The 16,597-nt window shown below is 36.4% G+C and overlaps 1 long non-coding RNA gene across 1 annotated transcript in view; it reads left to right on the top strand.

Moving 5' to 3' along the window:
- Positions 1-16,348: 16,348 nt before the first annotated feature.
- LOC111723727 overlaps positions 16,349-16,597 on the top strand; it is a 28,092-nt gene continuing 27,843 nt past the window's right edge. The window contains exon 1 of the long non-coding RNA XR_002772215.1: positions 16,349-16,360. This is a non-coding gene — a long non-coding RNA (uncharacterized LOC111723727). The remainder of the gene's footprint in view (positions 16,361-16,597) is intronic.

Raw genomic sequence — 16,597 nt, 5'->3', positions numbered from 1 at the left:
GTGTTCTCTCTAAATAATCACACTTTAATGTTTTCCAAAAGTAAAAATTCATTTTTTTTTTTTTTTTTTGCAGTTTTTGGTCGGAGCTGGGTTTGAACCCCCCACCTCTGGCATATGGGGCTAGTACCTTACTCCTTTGAGCTACAGGTGCCGCCCTAAGTATATTTTATACTTATATTATTAGGTTCCACTAATTTTTGCTCCATTTTCACTATATATAACTCTCTTCCCGAAATACTTGAGAGCTATCTCACGTTTTCTCTGTCACATTTCTAAATGCTTAGATGACACAACAAGAAAAGGTGATAATGGCAGGGGGGAGAGCTATTTCCCAGTCTTGGCTCTATAACCTTTAGGTTGGATACCTCTGAGTGATCCCTCCTTCTCACTGGGCCTTCAGTTACCCATTAACAAAATAATACTGCAGAATTCATAGGAGTCAAGTTCTTCTCTAGCTTGAAAACTTCTATGATTCTGTAGCTATTACTCTTGGAACCTATTACAATCTCCTTTAAACAATATCCAGACCGGAGGCTTTTGTGAAGTATGAGGAAGGTTTAACACTTCCATAAAAAACACACCAGTGACACCAGTGGGAATAATTTCATTTGCAAAGCATCTATGGAGGCCCAGTGCAAATTGAGGCATTTTGCAGGTAAAGGGAAGATGATCGATGAAAAGGGCTCATGTCCTGGTCTTGTCTTAACACAAAACCAGAGCTAAAAAGCTAAAGTAAGAGTTTAAAATCTGTTTGGGTTACTTATATCAGCTGGGGGAGCAAGAGGTGTTGAGATCGGGGAAGTCCACGATGCCGGGTTTTCTAGGACTTCAGTATTTGTATTGTTTAGTGAATGCTGTTTTAAATAAGATAGACATCAATTTTTACGACTGTCTCATAAGGGTGAAACTTCCAAGACTGAAATTCTGGGTTCTGTGATTTGGGAACAGGAAGCCACTTGAGATGAGAAAGTCATAAAGAATCTTTACTGGTCTTGATGGAACATGGAGCTAATGGGGAGAAGTGGGAGACAAGGACTCACTGGAGACCCACTTAAGAAAGGATCATCGTTTACTTGTCTCTAAATTGTCACCAAGATCATGGCTAATTATATCATTGTAATTTGAAATTAAATACATAAAAGACCTTTACATAGCTGTCAGTCTTCTTGTTTAGACTCAAATGGGAGTTTTTTCCAGTGTGGCCAAAAAAATACTACACATAACAAGTGCTTAGTAACTATTTGTTGAATAAATGAATGCTTTCCCATTTACTTTATATGAGAAAGCATACAACCACCACAAATCAAAGCGTAAATGAGCTTTGCTTTGGCCCTGAACTTTAACAACTCAGAGTTCAGGGCCAAATATGATTTCAAAGTTTCACAAAGTAGACGATCCTTTTTGATGAGACAATTACCAGGATTCTATATCTCTTTCACATCTTGCTGATGTGATACACATTTTAGATGAAGCTCAAAAATTTACTAGATCATTGTAAGAAAGAGTCAAGTTTAGAAATACATTCCTAAACCAATGGTTCTCAACCTTCCTAATGTGGCCATGTATTTTCATTGTTACAAAGGGGTTTGTGACCCACAGGTTGAGAACCACTGTAACAGGCAAATAAAGCTTGCTTTATTTTCAATGGTATCATTTATCAATTATTTTGCCTTTGACTTCTCAAAGATTAATTCCTTTAGGAAGAGAGTACCAGTGATAGTGTAAAAAGTTACTTTTCATCAATATGTATAGAAGAAGTAAAGCAGGGAATCCAGGCACTAGTACTAAAGTTACAGGCTAGGGGCAAAGTGATAGGATCTAGTGATGGGGAAGCACATTACCAGGCATGAGTTGTGTGTTCTGGAATCCCAGTTAAGACTTAGAGTTACTGGTAGGCTCCATTCTTGGGGTATATAGAAGAAGATCAGAAGAGGGTAGGCAGGATTTAGTCCTATTGTCAGAACCAACATAGTGCCCAGTGGGAGGTTGAGCTCCCCAGAGATTACTGTGGGTATAATGGAATCTTACATAAAAAGAGTGACTGTACTATAACTGTGCCATTGGTCCTGAGTTTGGCAGATGGTCGACAATGAGAAGTCATTTAACTTCATATATCCCCCAACCCCTTTTTACCAATGTGTATTCACTGATGACCTCTGGAAATAAGTGATGGCATTAAACATTAAGGACATGAAGTTGAAATTGACTGTGATACATCAATTCCTCTTCTCAAAAACCTCATATGAACTCACCAGGTGAAGGATTAATTAATCTAAATTCCAATGAGGCCCTTTTAGGAAAATATCAGGAGATTCAGCTGTGAAAAAGTAAGGGCAAGGAGAAGGAGCCCAAAACAATGATGTTTTGAACATGAATTCTGACTTATAGACTTATAGATGTTAACAACAACAACAACAAAAGTTTATTTTGGATATACCCTTAGAAAATGTTATCACAGTTATAAAGGCATGAGAGAGTGGGTTGAGGGAGGAATTTTTCTTGTCATGGAAAATTGATTGACTTGTCTAGAACTGATTTGTTGTATGAAGGAATAATTACACATAAGTAGGAGATTAAGGTAAAAGAGAAGCTGATGATAATATTGGAATGTTAAGTTAAGATATAGAACAATAACAGGGAGGCACTGTAGATTCTAGAATATGGATGAGATACAAAGAAAAGGATATTTATGGGAGATTGTTCTGGCAGGTGTGTGTGGGATGGATTGGCAGACGGGGGGAGAGATGATGGATAGAGATGTACTGGGGAGCTATTTCAGGAATTGAAGCAAAGTTTTTGTCTATAGTAGTGGCCCTTGTTTTCAAACTATAAAATGCTAGAGCACAGAGGCTTTCATTTGGAAGACAGAAAAGCAAAATAATTATGCTGGTTCTCACCTATCCCTAGAATTTCTATATCTATAAAAAGGAAATACTTAAAGAAAACTATAACCTGAAAATTTTTTAAGAAAACTTACTTGGCAGATTGAAATTTAAAAAAAGGAGATTTAGTCTGTTTATTCCCCTTCTCCCTACCATTTATCATCAGAAAAGATGATTGGAGGTCAAGAAAATGTTGAAAAGAAATAGATGTGCTGGGGAATCTCTAATTGGTTCCTAGTGGCCAAGGTGAACCTTATTCCATGTGTAAAATCTGGGCTAAAAAATGACAAAGAGAAATTAGATTACTATTTGTAATAGTAAATAATAATAATGATAGCAATGGTCAGTATTTAGAGAATAGATACTATAGTTTAGAAAATGTACTCTGTTTGCATTTCCTATACAATGCCTCAAACCTCCCTAATACCCCCACAGGTCGGCACACTACAGGTACCTCAATTTTGTATAAGAAGAAAGAATGTATACATTTGGGTGATGGGCACACTAAAAGCCCAGACTTCACTCCTGTACAATATATACATGTAACGGAATTCAACTTGTACCCCCTAAATCTATTGAAATCAAAAAAATTCTCACATTTTAAGAAAAGACAATACTTGCTTCTATTACTTTACTGCTCAACTGTATGTTTAGGTTAAATCTGATTATTTTTTAGGAATTTAGGATTATTTATTGTACTATCTTCATATTTTGGATCAGAGTTTTACAACTTTGGAAAATAAATTGAAAATTTTTTTTCCTAAAAAAAAAAAAAAGAAAAGGAGTAGGGCGCCAGCCTCATATACTGGAGGTGGAGGGTTCAAACCCAGCCCTGGCCAAAAACTGCAAACACACACAAAAAAGGAAATCAGTTGTTAAGTAGTTTATATGACTTAATCAAGGTTTCAGCTTAAAAAGATGAGGTACGGATTTGAACACAGGCTTGAGACTACAGCAAATCAACCGCCCTCTGCAATTCATTTGGAGAGTGGTAGAAAAAGTTCACAGTATTTCACAAATGTAAAATACAGTTGTTGGTAAGATTCTTGCTCTACAGTGCATGGTTAAGATATTTGCAATCTACCTTCAACATCTGAAAGCATTTTACAGACCTTATGATGTGATGCAGATATAGATATTTAATGGATTTGAATGTGTTAATACTGATGAGTGAAAATCTGAGATGAAATATATTTTATTGATATGTTGATAAAATTACCAATATCTTTGGAGAAACAGCAGAGATAAATGGGATGCTATTCTAAGATGCCATTTTATCACACAATTATTTCTCAAGCAAGCGGTCTATTACCTGTAGATTTGTTATAATAGATTTTTTGAAACTCTAGCAGAAATAAAAATTGATGAGGCACTGCTTTATCTTTCAAACGGAAGTAATTCAGACTTGGTGAACTTTTTAACATCAGCTCTGCACAATTCAGTCAACAAAATGTAGAACCTTAACTACATCTTATTTGTATAATATAAATGTGCAAATATTTTTGATTGTTTAAATAGTAACCCTAGTACTCGAGGCTTTCTTTCATTTACAGCACTTTCTACCCCACCCCTTGGCTGGTCTTCCTGGTTATCTTTCACTCTCCCTCCTTGAAGGGTGCCTGGCTGTCTTCCAGGAAGTCTGTCCTCCCCGTCTAGAGAATATAAGGCCTCTTCATCCCCCTTCGCCACAGCCCTGCCCAACATCTTGTTCAAGCCTTGATTATGACGGCTACACTACTTTTACCTTCATATCAGAGAAGAGCAAAGTGAGCCTTCAAGAGCTTTACCTGCCCTTGCTTGCACGGCTCGAGGGCTTGAGAGTGACAGAGCTGAGACTCCAAACCAGGCTGGTAAGATTCTAGGGCCCACGCTCTTAACCACCAAACTTGAGGCCTTTATCAGGCACGCTCTGCAGTCATACATTGCCTAACAATAGACATGCACTCTGAGAAATGCACCCTTATGCGATTCTGTTGTACAGACATCATGGAGTGTACTTAACAAGCCTAAATGTGCAGCCTGCTACACACCTAGGCTACATGATCATGCAGGCTACGTGTAGATTCGCTCCTGGCTACAAACCTGTACAGCAGGCCACTATACTGAATACTGCAGGGAATTGTTGTGCAATGGTAAGTATTTGTGGAGCTAAACTTATCTAACATAGAAAATGTACTGTTAAAAATACAGAAAAGGATAAGAAAAGGTGTATCTGTATAGGTCACACCACTAATGGGGCTTACAGAGCTGGAGGTTGCTCTGAGTGGGTCAGCGAGTGAATGGTGAGTGAATGTGAAGGCCAAGGACGTTACTGTACACTACTGTAGACTTTGTAAACACACTTAGGCTACACTAAATTTACCAAAAAATTGTATTTCTTCAAGAATAAATTAACATTAGTTTACTGTAACATTTTTACGTCATATACTTAACTTTTTGACTCTTTTGTAATAGCACTTAGCTTAAAATACAAACATATGGCACAGCTGTACCAAAGTACCTTCTTTATAACCTCATTCTACATGTGGAAGCTTTTTTCCATTTTTAAAAATGTTGTATTTTTAAAATATTTTCCAACATTTTTGCTAAACAAGACAAACACACACATTAGCCTGGGCCTACAGAGGGTTGGTAGCACCAAGACATCACCAGGTGATAGGAATTTTTCAGCTCCATTATAATCTTAGGGGACCACTGTCATATATGTGTCCACTGTTGACTAAAACACACTTATACAGCATCCTCTGGGTTTAGCAAAATACAAGACATGCTGAATGTTTACTCAATGAATGACTTAATAAATACTTCCAATTGAGACTTTAACTTTAGCTCATACCAGTGCTACTGCTTACCCATATAACTGTTAAATAATCAATGAATGGCATGGCAGTAATAACTGAGTACCTCTTTTATACCATATTCCAGAGAAAAATAAAAGCAAAGAGATACATTAAGGTTAAGGTTATAGACTAATACTTAAAGTGTTTTCCTAGTCTATTCGGTTTTCCTTTTTTACCACCTTATACCCCAACAACAAGAGCAGCTGTGTAACCGCCTTCCATTGCTGTGACTTTTTGATTATCAAGTGCCAGAATCCTTTCTCTCAAATACCATACAAAAAAACTCTCCCTGAATGCTGTCAATACTTCCTATTTTCTACATATTTAATCAAAACTCACTCCATAGAGCTCTCAAGTTCAGTCTTAGTTCTCGGTTTTCCCCAATACACACTTTACTTTCTTCATTATTACAGAAATATACCACGCTTATAACCCTTCTGAATTTCATTATGCACTTCCTTTATAATTTTCAGGGTAACACAGAGATTAGCATAGCTTCCCAAATGTTTTTATACTATCTGAGAGCTAAGAATGATTTTTAAATTTTAAATGATTGAAAATAAAAATCAAAAGAAGAATAATGCTCTAGGACATGTGAAAATGGTATGACGTTTAAAACTGAATTTCTATAAATAAAGTTTTATTGAGACACAATCAGTTTGTTCACATTTTGTCTATGGCTGTTGTTCCTCTGTAACAAAAGAGGGAGTAGTTACAGCAGAGACCATGTGACCCCAAAAGACTAAAATATTTGCAGTCTGACACAGGAAAAGTTTGCCAAACTTTGGTGTAATAGAATAAAATAATGATACCAGAGTATCAAGTGCCTGCTCTGTATGAGACACATACTGTCCCTGAGTTAATTTAGATTTCTCATCTGTGGAGGGTACATATTCTTTTCTTTTTTTTTTCATATTATTTTCTTCAAATTATAGATGAAGAGACTGGTACTAATGGTTAATATGTATTTGTACCAGAACTGAAAACTCTCGGCTCCACAGTCCATTCAAGGTTTTTCCCTCTATGACAAGAGAAAAAATAAATCTATTGACAAGTGTGAAACCCCATGGTACACACTGAATCCATAAGTGATAAGGGATGTCGTATAAATAAGGGGCCCTGGAGAAATGCAGCTAATCTGGGAAGAGTCAATTGCATCAATAGACCTTCTTGGTCTCTTTTTTCCCCTCAATTCCTTATTTACCTGCTAGGTAGTTCCTTCCTTTTAAAACATTAAACACTTCAAAGTCTTTCTAGGTAAAACTTCCAAATTCTTTTTTATCACCTTTTTTACTTTTATCTATTGATCAAATTGTTCTTTAAAAGAAGAGATTTTTTTAAATGTACAATGTTGTTCCTTGAATCTCACATGACAATTTTAAAACTACTGCTTCAAATCACAGTCTGGTTGAGCTACCTGGGGTTACTATCTTTTATTTTCCTTGATAAAAGAAGATAACACAAAGGAAAAAAGTTCAATTTCCCCAGCAAAATCTGTACCTTGAATCTCACTGTCAAAACTCAGTAGATTCTACTGGAATAAGGGAAATTAACAAAAGAGATCCTGTCAAGTGACAATTTGCTTTGGAGTTTCAGGGTTTTCTTGATCCAGATGAAACAATGTATTCTGACTACTGGTTAGTTCTGGCTTATGTTTAAAAATAATCCACAACACAGCAGAAACTAAGTTTAATCTTTGTCAAAGTAACTGACACTTAAGACAATAGTAATATGCGAATATAAATTTCTTTTTAAAAAAAGAATGTAGTTGTCTTCTGGACTTGATTGTAATAATAAAACCTAATATTTACTGATGGATCATATTTTATGCCCTCTACACTTGTCTAATTCTCACAATCATTTTTTGAGGTAATACTGATTGATATTAGTATGAATAATATTCATATCATTAATGATATGACTAATTCATGAATATGAATAAGTAAAAGTACGGGATGTGTTGGGGACTTGCCCACTGCCATTCAGATAGTGACGGAGCCAGGCTTGAACAAAGGGAACTTAGAGCTGTATCCCTCCCTCTGAGATGGGTGGTCTTCATCTGCTTCATCTGGATGCCTCATGACTGTTTAACTAGTTGATGGTAAAGATATCTTTTAATCACATATTTTAATCGCATAGTTTGATGACACCTCCCCAACAAAAACCTATCATTTTGGGTTTTGGTATCTTTTTCAAAGGAGCAGTGTCATGAAGACAGAGCTCCTAAAAGTCTTTTGATAAAAGCCTTTAGTTTGGCAGCTCTGTGAATAAACAGGAAAAATACCAGCTAAAAATTCTTTATGAAAAATTCAACTGTTATGTAGCACAGTCTTAAGATGTTAGCATTTACATGAAGATACTGAAAATATCTAAGTCTATAACTTGTCTGGAGAGTAATTTGCCATTCTTAACAAAGAAAGATGGTCAATATAACAGCAGATTATCATGTTTGAACTATAACGACACACACACACAAAATCAATATAGAGTCATTAATCTAGTCAGAATTGAGACCCAGAGGCTAAAAATTATCCACATTGCAATGAATTCTTTATAATGGCATTCTTATTACAAATCTATTTGTGCAATTTTGACATAATCAGTCCTAGGGACATGTCATATTACTCTAAGAAGATGAAAAACAAGAAAAAAGTTTCACTCTCTCTCAAAAGGCACTTCCCTAAAATAAAAACAATAGCTCCAAAGTTCTCTTTGTCACAGTCTCACTTATATTGCCAGTGCAGTGGGACCCAAATATCACCATTTACTACAGAGCAGAAACATATGTGGAGGTTTTTTTTCATTATTTTTTTATCCTACCTTGTTATAGAATAAGTTTATGGAATCAAGTAGACTAAAGAGAAATAGGTGTTTATCTTGGAGTCTCTTCTAGACTTATGCCTTAAGTTAGTTTTTAAAAATCAAGAAAGGGATGATGACTTCCAAGCCAAGTATTTAGTCCCTGAATTTCATACAGGAAAACTGTGGCAATTCAAGAAATTGTTTTATATTTGTAATATAAGATTTCTGGTCCCTGCTGTTTTCAGATCTCAGCTATCATCATTATGAGAAGCGCTGAGTAGAAGGCTAATTGGATTTTCCAGAAAATGGCAACCTCTAAATTAAGTGTAGCTTGGGAGCTGCCCTGCTATATCCTAATGACAAAATCAGGTGAACACAGATATTTTTCTTCTAATTCCCTTTATTTCAGTAAACTTCTCTGGTACGTTTCAGAGTAAACCAATAAATACCTCAGAATTTTATTTATTTTCTTAAGTTGGCATTTTCAGCTCAACAAATCGTAAAAGAAGATGCATTTTCTTTAATAGAAACAGAGCAACTGATGGTAAGCTATTTCAAATTGTCCTTGGATGCTGAAGTTCCTGCAAGTGCTACAATTATACACCACTTTTCTAATAATACTAGATTTGGTTGTGATTGTTTTTGAAAAAATATGGTCAACAGCATGAAAGTAAATCATAGACCTGGGAAGTAGTAGATGTAGTATCAAATAAATGCATTATTGTTACCGAAAGTTCAAGCTCAGCCCTTGTCCTGCAAAGCTGCATCAGAAAAACAGGGATAGGTGGTTTGAGGAGGAAAAAGAAGTTTATTACTTTGCCAGCAAGTGGGGAGGCTGGCAGACTCCCATCTCAAAAAATACCAGCATCCCCTGCCCCTTGAACAGAGAAGCACAGAGCTTTCAAAGGTTCTGATTAATCCCATAATCCCATTTGGGGCTAAAACAGTCTTGTGACCCAAATTAATCTCATCTTCAGCTAAAATGATCTCAAGACCTCTGCCCAGAGGATTCCTTTGTGTTATCTCCTATGGCACACACACACACACACACACACACACAAAATAAGACATTCATTTCTCTGCCCCTGAGATAGGGACTTAGGTTTCAGTCCCTCCCTCCCCCTGACACACACAAAAAAGGTAAGGGGGGTTTGGAACAAAAATAAAAAATATTTTTATCCTTTCCCCCCAAAATCATTCTGTTACAGAATCTCTATATATGTATTGCTCTTTCATTTTGTTCCTGATGGAACCGGATTCATGGATACACAGAATATTCTATCTGAGTAAACTCAGTAACAACATAACAAGAGAAATCTTGTTTCAATATCAGAGCTTTGCAGATTAATTAAAATCAATACTAAAAACATTGTTACCCTTGTCTTTTCAAGTGTATTAAGAGAATTTTGCTTCTAGTTACTGTTTCATAGTTTCTATCAGACCACAGAGAAAAACTATAAACTCTGAAAAACATTACCTGAAAGCACTAAAGAGCAAAAACACCCCCCAAAACAGGCAGGCATTGGGGGTTGCAACAGGGGAAATGGTACTGGGAAGAAGGGAATGGCACAGTCGTAGTGGGGATCCTGGTTTTCTATCCCTTCTAAAATAAGTCAGACCCTCAGTAGTGCCCTGGAGGATATTATGGTTTAGTTAAAAACCTGCTGCCGTTTTGCTATCTTAACCAAAGGATAGAGTTTGAAGTGCCCACAACAAGCAGAAAGTTAAGTGGGATCCTGGTAACAAAATAGCCACAAAGCAGAAACCCCAAATACTGGGTATAAACTCTATTCAAATCTCTGGCTGACCTCATAAATGGCACAAACTCCAAGTAGCCCAACTAAGACTAAAAGAGCTGCACAGAGATTTCAGCTACTACCAATCACAGAAGAGATACTGCTTTGGAATTGGAGTTAGCCAAGTTAACTCTCCACCAAAAGCTGTTAAAATTTGACAGAAGAATATAATAAAATACCAAATTCTCATGATATATCATTGGCAAAATCAAGGATAAAATTTAAAAGTTTAGGCATGAAGAAACAGAAAAATATGACTTATCATCAAGAGAAAAGGAAATTAGTGAACTTGAGATGACTCAGGTATTGAATTAGCAGTAAGGAATTTGAAAATAATGAATAGAATTATGCCAAAGATCATAAAGGAAAATATGTGTTTAGTAAATGAACAAATAGGAAATCTCACCAGGGAAATAGAAAGTACACAAAAGAAATCAAGGATACAAATAGAAATTTGAGAGCTAAAAATAATTGAAAATAGTTAATTGCATGAGATTAATAGCAAATTTGGGATGGCATAAGAACCAATAATTTTGAAAGTAAATCAAATAGAAGCATCTAACCATAAGAACAGATGAGGGAAAGAGTTGGAAATAAAACATAGCTTCAGAGATCCAGGGGACAATACCAAGTAATCTAATTATACAGATAATTGAATTCCAGAAAAGAAAAAAGAATTGTGGAGGAAAACATACTCAAATAATAGCAAAATTTTTGCAAAATTTGGTCAAAGACTTAAATTTATAGATTGAAGCAGCACAGCAAATGCTAAGAAGGATAATGACTAAGAAAATCACACCTTGACCTATCATAATCAATCTGCTAGTATCCAAAGACTAGAGAAAACCTCCAATGAGCCAGACAAAACACCAGAATACCCACAGGGGGGCAACAATACCACTTACTCCTGCCCTTCCTTCAGAAAACAATGCAGCTCAGAAGACAGTGTAATAACATGTAGAAAGGGCTGAAAGAGAAAAACTGTCAGCCTAGAATTCTATATCTAGCAGAAATAACCCTCAAAAATGAAGGCAAAATAGAATTTTAGCTAAATGAAAACAAAGAATTCACCACTGCAGACTTATTACACAAAACACTAAAGGAAGTTCTTCAGACAAAAGGTAAATGCTACTTGCATCTCTAGGAAAGAACTAAAATTACCAGAAATATTAAATAGGTGCGTAAATACAAAAGATCACTTTTTTCCTTCTAATATCTTTAAAACTTGCATAAATGTTTAAAGCAAATGCCATGAAATTTTAGTTTGGGGGGTTATAATGTATCTAGATGAAATAAACATAATAACTAGAGAAAAAGCAATGACGAGAGGTGGATTAGTAGGACGATATAATACTAACATTCTTCTATTTCATCTGAAGTGATAGAAGATTTCTGAGTTGATGGGCACAGGGATATATATTGGAAAAAGACCAAAAAATAATGTGAAGGAGTATAGTTTAAAAAAAAAAAAGTACTAGGAAAATACAGACTCCTAGAGTATCAAAGATACAAGAGATTGTTGAGCACAATTTTTTATATATATATATATTTTTTTTATTGAATGGTAACTATGTACATCAATGCACTTCTGGGGTACAGTGTGGGGTTTTCATATGCAATCCGAACTACTTCCATCAAACTGGTCAACACAGCCTTCATGTCATTCTCTCAGTTATTGCTTTAAAACGTTCACATTCTACTCTTAGAAAGATTCACTTGTACCCCCATACAATTTTTGGTTCAATGCTGGTTACGTTCCCTAGATCTTTTGATTACTTGTTTAGTCTCTACGTTGTTCAAACACTTCATAATGAGAGTGCTCAGTTCCTCATGAGGCAGAAAACTATCCTATTTTTTGTGGTCCTAACGTATATTTGCATGAAACAAGGCCTTTCTGCTCCAGTGAAAATCTCTCCTTTTGGGGGGGTTGAGGAGACCTCTGGTTTACTTATTTATTTAGGATTCATTGAGTGTACAAAGAATTAGGTTACACTGATTGCATTTGTTAAAGTTCCTTTTACAATTGTGTCCCACCCCCAGAGGTGTGCCATACACTGTGACCCCCAAACTCCCTCCCTCTTCCCTTGTCCCCCACCATGTATTAGGTCATCTACTGCCTTCATATCAGAATTGAATACATTGGATTCTTGCTTCTCCATTCTTGTGACGCTTTACTAAGAAAAATGTGTTCCTCCTCCATCCAGGTGAATACAAAAGATGTGAAGTCTCTATCTCTTTTAATGACTGACTTAAAAGAGGTATATGCATTCTGTGGCATGCATATACCACAGCTTGTTAATTTATTCCTCGGTTGGTGGGTATTTAGGTTGTTTCTCTTATCTTTCAATTATACATCTAAATATCAGTTTTTTCTTTGTAGATTTTTTGCAATTATGGCCGGAGAGAGAAGTTTCTTCTCTTCTAGATGAGTTCCTGGATGACTTTAGGACCCTCCCCTCTTCTCTCCCACCATCCTTTTAATCTCCTTTTTATCAGTTGGCAAAACTTTAAGGATGTGATTGTCCATTCATTTTACTTGTTCAGTGAAGGTGCCTAGCATATAAAAGACGCCCAATGATAATAAAATTAACACAAACAACCATCACGAGGGCAAGAAGCTAACATTCAGTGGGTATCAGATGAGCCACACACTCTCTAAGCTTTGCATTACCCTGTTTATTCCCAACTTTAAAGGCATGTCTTATACATGGTAAACCTAAGGTGTAGAGACATTGGGCAGTTTGTTCAGGGTCCTTACAAGTGGGTAAGTAAAGCTGGGATATTTACCAAGAACTTAAGGAGTGAAGAATATATCTGTTTCTGGGTCACTGCATGAATCAAGGCTACTTCTCCCATGACTTCTGCCCACAGTGCCTCTCTGGATTCCTTTGAATGACTTTATGCTACTTTTCCTTATCTTTGGTCTTTTCATACCTCTCTATAGGGACTATCTCTTCTTCTCTACCCTCATTTTCCTATTCTCAGGAAACCTACTCCAGCCAGCTTCAGGGTGTGTCCTAATTACTAATCCCATTCTGATCATGGTCCCCATGCTTGCCTCCAGGGTGCCAAATGGAACCAAGAAAATATTATACTGTCAAAGATTATGAAGTTTTATTTAAATTAAGAAATATAAGCAATATTGTTATATTAGTGAAATTGCAGCCAGGTTCTAAGATGGCCATCAATGTGTGAATTTCCAGACTTACCTTGAATGTTCCTTCACTTCCCACATTTGATTTAGCTCTACCTGAATTATATTTTGTATTGATCTTCTTAGTGTACATTTCTGAAGTATATCTTCTGAATAAAAGAGCAAGCTGAGGCATGGATGTGTTCCAAGCAGCAAAATATCTGGTTTGTCAGCAAAAATTTACTACTGTGTTAAAGAGTTACATAACTTACTTTTATAGCATATTGTTTGACACAGTCTTGGTTTCTTAGTCATGATCTGAGTTAAGTATACTGTGTCAATTGCCCATAGTATTCCATTTTATATTTAATCATCTCATAACATCAAAGAGTTCACATGTATCTTCGCTTTGCTGCTGCGGCTTTATGATAATTAATGTCAGAATTACGACTCTGTCTTGGTTTGTCTCCACCAAGATCTTCAGTTCTGTTAAAAATAATACTTTGCTTTAATTATAAGTCAGTTTTATTGGTGATGGTATAAAGAACTAAAACACAGCTGGTGTTCTTTCAACAAACATTAAGTTCTACAAATATTATATTTGAGTGGCTACAATTTACAAAACTGTGCCAGGCTCTTCCAAAGAAAATTGAATAGGTTATGGGTCTGCTTAAAGCAACTCGTAGTAATGGGGATAAATATGTACACAAATAACTATAACAATAAAATGCATTACAGAAATTATTGCCTTGGTTTTATAGCAACAAAATGGATACAGGCCAAATACAGTGAATTACTTGCATTGCCCCTGAACAGAAGCTGTAAATTTACCTTTGGTGACTGCCTGGAACAACTGGTAGACTCCAATCCTCTAGACTGGAGCTACTCAAAGTGTGGTTCATAGACATGGGCCTGTTTGTAATTTGTGTGTTCCTCACCCTCAGTGAGATAGATAGACAGAAATTGGGAGTAAGCATTTAGAAACATTCATAAAATATTGATTACGTAATTTTATGTCTTTTGAATACAATAATATATTGAGGCTTATGTTTTTTTAATTTTATTGACATTAATAATGAATCATGAATATTTTAGGTACCTATATTCATCAGTTCTGGAAACCCCCCAAACTAAGGCAAATATTACATTAGCTTATCACAACACTGATCTATTTGCAAGAACACCAGCATTCAGTTACCCACACTGAACAACTCAGCATGTGAGAGGGAGATACCTTCTTCTGTTGATGTGTTATTTGTCTTTGCAAATTTGAAGAAGATAAAATCAATTTGTATTTCATGGAAACCTATTCAATGTCTTCACAATTTTCTGATTTCCTAGGAACTTAATATATTTCTAATGTATTTATTTTAAGCATTTTATTTTATTGATTTTATTCTATGGCTTTTAATAGCTTTGAGGAATAATTCATGTACAATAGGTATGTGCATTGCAGATGCACAGTTTGATGACTTCTGGCTGCTGGATACAGTCACGTAAGCTCCACCATAGTCACCATAAAAAGCTAGGATGATGCCCAAAGTAATTGTTCTAAACATGCAGTCCCTGAGGTTTATATGGCAGTGTTCTCAATCCCACCAGTGTCTCAAAGCTGCCACTACCACTGTATGCTGGAATTGACTGCACTTAGCATAAGGGTAAAGGGCGCAAAAATAGGGAACCTACCGCAGATCACCCCCTCTTTCCCTCCTCTGATCCCATACTAGTCAAGAGGACCTGTCTGATTCTGTTCACTCTTCAGTGCCTCCAGCTATTACAGTTCTTTTCTGTAGTGGAAGCCCCCCCCCCCAAGGTCATAGTCTACACCCCCAAGGGCTTATGAGTTATATGTGTTTTAAAATTACTATTTCCAAATAATTAATTTTATTCCTTTTTAATAAAAGCATTAGTCCATGATGATTAAAAATAAACTTTAGTTCTAGTTTTCACTGTAGTTTGAAAAGAATTGCTCTGAACCATTCTTAAACGTTGCTGTACATTAGACTCACCTTAGGGACTTGGTAAAAAGAGAAACACTCAGGCCTCATACTATGTCAGTGAGCCTGGGCCTGTGTGTTTTATGATTATCATGCTAGATAATTCTGATCCACAGCAGACTTTGAAAATCAATTGCTACTCTAATCTCTACAAAACTTTAAAATTTTTCTTTCACTTCTAGGAAGCCTTCCTGACGTCCCACTCAGTGAAGGCTCTAGAGCCATTAAGACTGACCAACCAAGCTTTCTAAAGCATAACATAAAATGAAAAAAAATTAATACAGTAGCTGTCAGCCCATTGCTAAACCTGGTCTATTCACCCACAGATAGAAAGTAGGGTAATAAAATGAGTGAGGACCATGTTCCGATAGTACTGGCAGGAATATAAGAATAGAAATCCTTTCACTACTAGCCAGTTACTGGGCACAAAACACGAGAAACACACTTGTCCAACTGGTAAAATATTTACTATAAGCTGGCAATATTCTCTGAAATAATTCCCTCAATTTACCCTTCATGCAGTTAGGGTGAAAAACATCTGAAAACCTGTATGATCCTCACAAGCCTTAACATTTTTAGTGGAATGTGCCTCCTTTCTTCTCCATCAAATGCATGCCAGTCACATACCTAACAAGGATTCTCAGAGGGTGGTGGTGGGGGGGGGGGTGGTCCACACCAGCAGCATTACCGGGGAACTTCACAGAAATGCAGGTTCTTAGGTCTCATTTCTTAGGCTGTTTCTTGACCTGCTGCATGGAAACTCTGGAATGGTCTTTATTAATAAGAAGCCCTGCTGGTGACAGCTGTACACTGAAGTCTGAGAAGCACTGTCCCAGGAGATACCACACACTAATGCACGGAAATAGTCCACCTTGTCAGTGGACTTAGAGACCCACGAACAGAGCCGGATGTTAACAAAACTACATACATGGAGGTCTTCACCAATGCCCCCCCTCCTGTCCTCTCTCCTTTTCAGTTTTCTCCACCTATGTGGCCAGCATTCCTGCCACACTCACCCATTTTGACAAGGAAAACTTAATCACCTCTCTCCTGGGAACATTAGCACTTCAAAGAGGCTGGCTGACAAGCAAGCTTGCTAAAAATATAACTTCCTAATGCTGGGACTTGAGGCATCTGTCATATATCT

The sequence above is a fragment of the Otolemur garnettii genome, unplaced genomic scaffold (assembly GCF_000181295.1).
Source record: "Otolemur garnettii isolate 467f Iridium unplaced genomic scaffold, OtoGar3 scaffold00015, whole genome shotgun sequence".
Taxonomy (NCBI): Eukaryota; Metazoa; Chordata; class Mammalia; order Primates; family Galagidae; genus Otolemur; species Otolemur garnettii.
Note: the sequence above shows the minus strand (reverse complement) of the source record. Positions and strands in the feature narration are given on the sequence as shown.